This window comes from Agrilus planipennis, unplaced genomic scaffold (genome assembly GCF_000699045.2).
Source record: "Agrilus planipennis isolate EAB-ADULT unplaced genomic scaffold, Apla_2.0 scaffold70, whole genome shotgun sequence".
NCBI lineage: Eukaryota > Metazoa > Arthropoda > Insecta > Coleoptera > Buprestidae > Agrilus > Agrilus planipennis.
Genome location: NW_020442458.1, coordinates 124,177 through 131,574, shown reverse-complemented (window position 1 = coordinate 131,574; position 7,398 = coordinate 124,177). Strand labels below are relative to the sequence as shown.

At 33.0% G+C, this 7,398-nt stretch overlaps 1 long non-coding RNA gene across 1 annotated transcript in view; it reads left to right on the top strand.

Annotated features, from left to right (window-relative positions):
* Nucleotides 1-3,660: 3,660 nt before the first annotated feature.
* Nucleotides 3,661-7,398, top strand: part of LOC112906455 — a 124,649-nt gene continuing 120,911 nt past the window's right edge. Inside the window, exon 1 of the long non-coding RNA XR_003232368.1 lies at nucleotides 3,661-3,985. This is a non-coding gene — a long non-coding RNA (uncharacterized LOC112906455). The remainder of the gene's footprint in view (nucleotides 3,986-7,398) is intronic.

The following is a 7,398-nucleotide window of genomic DNA, read 5'->3' as shown; positions in this document are numbered from 1 at the left end:
ATATATATTAATTTTTCTATCTCTCAGGAACAGCACTTTTTTCTGGATAAAAGCATGTTCTTTTCTGTATCCTTAAAAATGTGAGTTCAAAATTTCATGATAATTGGTGAGCAGTTAAGACGCGAAATCATTACAAAGAAACGAACACTTACATTCGTATTTATAATATTTATAGAATTTACAACAAAATAGAAAAGTATTTCATTATTAAAACTAATTAGAAAACATCGTTCAAATGCATCACAACAAATATTTTTCATACATACAATTTAGACATCTTTTCGAAGTGTGTTAGTTTAATATGAAATATTATTCTGAAAATTCATTTTTGATTTTTTTTGTACTGGGTAAAAAATTCAAAAATGAATTTTCAGAATAATATTTCATATTAAACTATTTTTCACATCTCTGCTTAAGTAACATACCCAAACAACGTTCCTCATAAAGAGCAGAAAAAATGTAGGCTTCTATACAAAAAAATCATTTAAACTCATTTCGTATGTTTACGACCCATTTTGTTTCTTTTAATCTTCTCTACCGTTTTTTCTTCTTGCATATAATTTATATTACGATAATTAAAATTGTAGCTCGTTAATTTCTCCCCTTTCTTGCTGATGGCGGCGTTGGAGAGCATTGTATGACACCCTTGTTAGTGGTTTCTGTCAACTCATAAACTCATCTAAAACGTTTTGAAGTCGCATAGAATAAGGTTCTACTACCGTGTTCCTTACTGCTTCTACTACTCTACTACCCTTAAACCTTTCATACGAAACTTCTGCTCAAGTCACCTTGTACAAGGGCTGTTCGCACCATCGCACCCTAAAATATGCCAGCAGCATGCTAGCTAATTCCACCTATACCAAAGGATAACGCATCCCCATATTACTATTTGCATTAAATAAACGCTTAAGGGCAGGTGCATCAACCCCTATTTTGTCGGTGACGGCAGTATAGAATCAATGTACTCGAATTTTGTATGTAGGGTGAAATAAATTCGAGATGATTTTTACCCTTCTCTAGCGGTTTAAGGTAAAATACGAGGTTTGTTCAAAAGGTATAGCGAATTTTGTTTTTATTCAAAAATTATTTATTTATTCGTGAATATCTATTTTGTCCCCTTCAAAGTAATCCCCACCAGATATTATACACTTGTGCCAACGTTCCCGAAGCACTTCAAAAAATCAGTTTTTGTGATCTTGTTCAGTTCGTCTTTCGATGCCATCTTGTATCTCCTCAATCGTAGCGTAGCATCGTCCTTTCATGGACCTCTTCACAAGAAGAAGAGGGCCTTCCGCCCTACCTTCCGGAGTAATCCGGAGGGACTGCCCGCCCACCAGCATTACTGGCTGGTGGGAATGAAACATCCAAAAGTTTTTTTTTTCTTTCAGTAATTAGGTTCAAGGAATCGGTTTCGCTATAGTTTATGTAGCATGCTGAACTATCTTTAAAGTCCGATGCTGGCGACATTATCAAATTCTGCTTGTCTACATCTCTTTTTGTTACATATTAATTTGTGTAATGTTATTCCCTTTTTTTATTGGTGTCCTCTTCAATTCCTACCTGACATCTCTTTTCTCTGTTTACAGTATTCCCTGAACGTTTATCGTGAGTAAAAGTAGACGAATTCTCAAATGGCGGCCATTAAAATTTCAGCCCAGAAGCGCATTGCTTTCTACTTTATCGGCCTGCTTTCGCCCAAACTGAATTGCAAATTTATAGAGTGAACGATTTAGATTTTAAACACCGACGGACGCTCTAGAAACGTTAAAAAATTTCCGACATCACACTAAATTCCCACAAAAATCTAATACAAAATTTACCAAAAACCGATTTACCTACTAATGAATAATTATGGTCCGGATGATTATCCTACGTATTAACTTCAATTGAGCTGTGAAAAATAACATTTCAGTTTTGAATTTGATCCTAAGAAATTTTTATGAAATTGCGAACCATGACTGATCCGGGGATTCTCTCAAGTACGCAATTACGAGGATTCTCTTTTCTTTGACAAAATCGCTTTGTCTTATGGTCAGTTTGATTCCTTTGGCATTTTGGGCAGTATCATAGTTGAGGACAGGATATCAGGATGTCTAAAACTCACTACGCTTGAAAACAATCCTTAATGAGAAATTTCAAGTGTTTGAAATAAGGTCGTCAGTCCTAAGATTAATTGGACACGCACCTCCACACCTTCCTGTCCTAAGCCAATCTTCGTATTTCACTAAATCTAGAACATCTCACATTCTTAATTATTTGCAAACAGTAATCTAATCTAGTTTACCTCTACTCCTCTTAACTCCTGCTTCTGCCTCTAATATGTCTCTGACTAGACATTCATACCTAAGGAGGTGTCCTACCAACCTATCTCGCCTATTTCTTATTGACTTCCATAGAGTCCTGTGTTCTCCTATTCTTTCTAATATCATTTCATTTCTAAGCACGGTATCCTCATCATTCGCCTGTAACACCACATTTCCAATGCTTCTAACCTTCTTTTTTCAGACGCGCTCACTGTCCATGTTTTACACCTTTAACAATTTTTTTTTCGGATTTCTAAATTAATCGTTCGCGAGTATAGATGTGACTTTTTTTAGTTGAAGGCGACTCGACCCTGCGCTATCCTCTGACTTATATCCCTACTATTCCTTCGGTCCTGACTTATCTGACCTCCTAAAATACCTAAGATGAGCCATATTCTTCTAATTTCTCGTCTCCTATCTTTATATTCGCTCTTTCCCTACTTTTTCTTCCCTTGCATATCAGTATTTTTGTTTCACTTTTATTTATTTTCATACAATACTGTTTTATCAATACCGGTTCCATTTTATTCAAAGCTATCTCTAACTTCTCCTTGCTAGATACTAATACTGCTTTATCATCTTTCTCAAGTTATTGACAAGGAACTCTTTTAAGTATTGAAATAAATTTGTGTATTATAAAAAATCATTTAAGGTTTTTCTTACATTGATTCCACTTGGACAACACATTTTATGTTTAATCCATAAGTTATCATACCTAATAATTTCTTCTGTTTTTAGTACGTAGGTACTTTTCTATTTACTGTATTGTTTTTTCGTGTAACTTAATCAGTTAGAATGATAAAATAACCTCAATTTATTTCTTAATTTCGACAAATAAATTATTTTAGTAAATATGAACCATTAATATGAAATCAACTTAATTTCTTCCCACTACAGATTACCTCAAGGTAATGAGGAAGAACTCTCTTAAATTAAATTGGTTACAGTATTGAAATAAATTTGTGTATTATAAAAAATCATTTGAGATTTTTCTTACATTGATTCCACTTGCTTCAACATTTCATGCTTATTTTAAAATGCAATTGAGTAACAATACTGCAACGACATGCTGCCTCGTTAATGTTCGGTTAGTGAATGAGTTGGAATGGAGTACGCATGCCGGTTAGGCGGTCGACACTCCTCACCTAGAAACACGAGCGGAGCAGGTCCTTGCATTTCCACCTGTCCTGCTCCTTCCTGCCGTTTTCCCGTAACAGAACGACATTGAGGCCACTGCTCAAACTCCTGCTATCACCCGTAAGGACGCATGCGTAGCACTAATCGAAGAATTTCGTACTGAAGCTCGTGTAGTTTCAATCTATCTACGTCCAGTTAGTTATACTTACGTAATGTGTATACATGTAGGTTACAACGCTGCTGGCCGAAACCCAGAAAGCTGAGCTTTAGCAGAGGGCTTGTGACGTGTTTCGTACGAGCGACAGGGAAATATCGTTTTCCGGCGATAGGGGCTGTTATCGAACGGACGTTGCTCGCAGTCAGTGGTGAAAATCCCTCTGTCGGTGGTTGTTTGGATTCGGCAGTGGTTTTTTGTTGACTTTTAGGATAATTGCGATTTAAATGAACGCGCGTGGTGTTTACGTCGCGGATAGGGGTGTGTCTTATCCATCCAGAGGGTAAATTACCATGACCTAAAAATCTATATACTCCCACAACAGCCTGAGGTAAGTGAAAAATATGGATAACTATTTTTCGCCTTAGCAGGATTTTTGGTTTTCCGAAAACTATATTACGAATTTAATTATACAGTAGATTTTAGAATTTAATACATTTGTCCATCTTTATTTCGTATATTTTGTCCCTAAAATTATTCAAAGATGCACTTTCAAATGAAAATGCCCTCATATGTACTTCTGAAAATTTGTTTAGAATTGCTCAAAGCTAATAAACTATTCCAGCACTCTTTAAAAAAAGTGGTGTCTATAAAAAGTTTTGAACTTTCCCAAATTATGAACAAATAAAAATTTTAATACTAAATTCTTTATTTCCTTGGCGTATATGCAGATCTCATAGCTATTTTTCTGAGTTGTTAAAGTTTTATGATTACTTATATACCTACCCATGATAATAACTAAAGATTATGAAACCATTAAAACTGAAGTTTCGAGAAATATGTATTTGGTGAATAAACATTAGTTTTATAGTGTGTTAGATGAAAAATTTCGGAATAATTTTGTTTTACTATAAAACCAAACTGAAGAATTATATTCCTCGTCATTTCTTCGATCTAACAAAATTGACTGAAGCTTACTGGGTGAACCATTATTATTGGAACAGACATACGATAACTAAAGTAAACACTAGTTGAAATAACAAACAAACTTGTTGAAACATGCTTTTTTGTAATCCTTTTCTTCTGAAATATGTGACAAATATGGAATTTAAAACAAGAGTCTCTGATATAATGACTGCGGTTTGTGAGATGGTTAAAATTTCATTTATATACCATAAAATCTTTACTTTTGTTAACGCTTATTTAAGATTTATGAGACCAACCTTCATTGTTCAGTTTTTTAAAGTAATACCTAACTCTTCTACATAACAGGCCTTTTGAAAGGTGTCTACAGGTTTCTTAGTCAGATAAAGTCATTAATCGGAAAAACTAATTTAAATTATAATAATTTTTCCGAAGGTAGGTATACCCGACTAGAAATTGGAAACAGGTTAACCGAATATAGGTTTTTCAAATTAGGATCGTATCAGCGTTTAATAGTTTTGTAATAGTATAAATTCCTAAATTCTGATTTGGATTGAATGTGAATAAACTCAATAAGTTGCAATATGAATTTCTGTAAATTATCCAATTCAGACTAATTTTTTTTTTATTCAAATAAATTATGATTTTACTAGTCTTTATTAGATACACTGAGTTGAGAAAATGTGGAAGGTAAATAGAACTATTTTCAATAGTACTAACCAATGCAGTTTCGATAACTATTATTTTAGCAAAATTGATCATAACACGGAAAAAAAATAGTTAAATAAAAAAGGTATAACCGGGTTACATTGCAGTTAAAAAAATGTTCTCGCATACATTCGCATACGGCAAATGTAAATTTGTACGTACAATATTGTTTTGTCGATTTACCACGGTATGTTCAAACTTTATATTAATTTTCCTGTAATCTGTAAGTAAAGAACTTTTGTCAGTATTTTTGTTTAATTTTAGGTTCACAAGTTTCAGAGATAAGAGTCAATTTTCATCTATTTTCTTAAAAAATTTTAAAACTATTTTAAAATTAAAAAATACATATATTTGAGACCATTACAACAAGCTCTTTCATTTGATATGTCACGCGGTACAATTTGCTAACCTTTTTTCTTTAATTTCCTCCTCATACCTGTAATAAATTTCAACTTAATCGGTCCAGTAGATTTGGAGCAAATTGACTGTGACGGACGGACAGATAGACACTAGTAATCCTATAAGTGTTCCGTTTTTCATTTGGACGAACGGAACCCTAAAAACATAAATATACTAACATTTTCAATTATTATAAAAACTAAAATAAAAAATATATAAGTGTTTCGTGTCGTGATGATGTGCAATATTTTATAATTTTGTCTTTTCTTGTTTTCTCGTTGGACCACCTCTTATAGAGAAAAACTTGAGTGGATTGAACAATTTTATTTATTAACAACTTAATACAAAAGGAATTTCACTTTACAAACTAAATTTGACTTTTGAAACCATAGCATCCGCCCATTGGATTCCATGATGCAATAACAAGTATTAATTAAAACACCTCGTGGTGATACTTAGACAAACCACTTAAACATAAACTGGTGTCGTTCTGGTACGGGTCTAAAGGCCGTCGTAGGTTGAAGTTGCTTCCTAACGTTTTGCTAATACGAACGTCTTCAGAGGTCCTTCTATTGTTCACGTCCAGCGTCGGAGATGGAAGGACCTATGAAAAAGCTTGCCACTCGTGCTAGCGAAAGGTTAGGATGCAACTCTAATAGATGGCGGGCTTTAAACCTACATCAGAGACAGTATCAGTTCACATACACATAATGTTTATTTTCTCTCACAAGCATTTTCTTTTCATTTACCGGATTAATAAAATGGAAAAAGGTAAGAGCTGTGCTTTTTACCTGTCTCAACTGTAAAAATGATAGTTGAACCCACTTATAATGTATTCAGTTTACTTCGTTGTTTGTTGTATTACAGTTTGCTACCTTGCGCAACTTGTTCTAGTTTAACAATAGTTGCTTCATTATTTCAGTGTTACATGCTTTATTTTTTCTAACGTAACATGAGAACAAACTTGTATTCCACCTAATTACAACAATATCACAATTGTCGAGTTGAAATGGCTACATTGGGTATGGGAACAAAAATTAGACACTGTCAGAAGACACAAAAATGCACGCTATACTTTTTTGTTAATTACATAAAGTACACATAACAATGGCATATAATTATTGATTTGTTTCTGAATAATCGTCCTTTACGTAAATATAACCAAATTTGAATGGTTTCATTAATTAATAACAACTATTTAACAAAAAATATGCAAATTACCATTAAGAAAGTAATTAAAATAAATAATTTTTGAAAAAACACAAAATTGGCGATATTTTCTGAACACACCTCGTAATCTGTAAGTAAAGAACTTTTGTCAGTATTTTTGTTTAATTTTAGGTTCACAAGTTTCAGAGATAAGAGTCAATTTTCATCTATTTTCTTAAAAAATTTTAAAACTATTTTAAAATTAAAAAATACATATATTTGAGACCATTACAACAAGCTCTTTCATTTGATATGTCACGCGGTACAATTTGCTAACCTTTTTTCTTTAATTTCCTCCTCATACCTGTAATAAATTTCAACTTAATCGGTCCAGTAGATTTGGAGCAAATTGACTGTGACGGACGGACAGATAGACACTAGTAATCCTATAAGTGTTCCGTTTTTCATTTGGACGAACGGAACCCTAAAAACATAAATATACTAACATTTTCAATTATTATAAAAACTAAAATAAAAAATATATAAGTGTTTCGTGTCGTGATGATGTGCAATATTTTATAATTTTGTCTTTTCTTGTTTTCTCGTTGGACCACCTCTTATAGA